The sequence below is a fragment of the Penaeus chinensis genome, chromosome 1 (genome assembly GCF_019202785.1).
Source record: "Penaeus chinensis breed Huanghai No. 1 chromosome 1, ASM1920278v2, whole genome shotgun sequence".
Classification (NCBI taxonomy): domain Eukaryota; kingdom Metazoa; phylum Arthropoda; class Malacostraca; order Decapoda; family Penaeidae; genus Penaeus; species Penaeus chinensis.
In genome coordinates, this window is record NC_061819.1 from 23,462,483 (window position 1) to 23,463,558 (window position 1,076).

Sequence of the window (1,076 nt, forward strand, 5' to 3'; positions counted from 1 at the left end):
TCCTCCATGGTAAAAGGTGTAAAGTCAAACCATGAGCCATAGGAAGGAAGGGGTCCCAAAAAAGAATTTTCCCCTGCTCGGATACATTTCTCCCCTATGCCAGGTTACGGGTGTATTACAGAAATTTTAATATGAACACAAATAAAAAAAGTTATTTGATATTATTGTTATTTCACAGAGTTGTTCACTACCTACAGATATGATATCAAGCCTGTGTAAGGAAAATAGTGTATCACATACAAGTGTTTGTGTGCTCTAGGGTTACAAAAAAATACCCAGGAGAGTCACAACTCATTAAACCTAGATTTTAGGCCATGTGTGCACAACTAGGATCCAGCAGGTTTAAATGCCAGTCAGTCTATCATTCCAACAACACATATGCTTCTATGATCTTCAGTCTCATACACACCACGATACAAACTTGTGCAACAGTCTCTCGTTTGTCTCAGAAAAAACGATTTACTATGATAAGGGTTATTTTCCAATCTTTGGGCCCGTACAAAAGTACATACAAAACCATAAAATTTCTAGACTTTCTGATAAAAGCAATGGAAAAAGCCCCTGATTCTGTCAAATAAATTTGGAACACAATTAATTTGTATCTTGTCTCCCACTAAATTAGGGAAAGCTGCATTACAGTTCAGAAACAAAACTGCAAAAATCTCTTCAACTTGTTTTACTACAGCCTTTACACAATCCAGACACAAAGGCATTACATCTCCATATGCCTGGAATGTCACTGAGAAATTATCTGACTGTAACCTGACTATATTGTATGATAAATCAATGCGATTATCTTTGAGCTTTGTGTGTAAGTCTTTGCCCAACTCATTTTATTACCAAATAATAGTAACACCATTATCACCTGTTATTGTTGGCTGAGAACATTTACCTAAGTGAAATTTCCAAAGTTTATGTTATCATTTTGTTAAAAGTTTTTTCTATCTATGGGATGACCAGAGATTATAAAAGTTTGTAATATTTAGTTCTTGACTATACTAAAATTACATAACTACCTAAAAAAACATGTGCTGTGAACAAAATGGATTATAGGAAGAAAGATTTAATTTTTACTT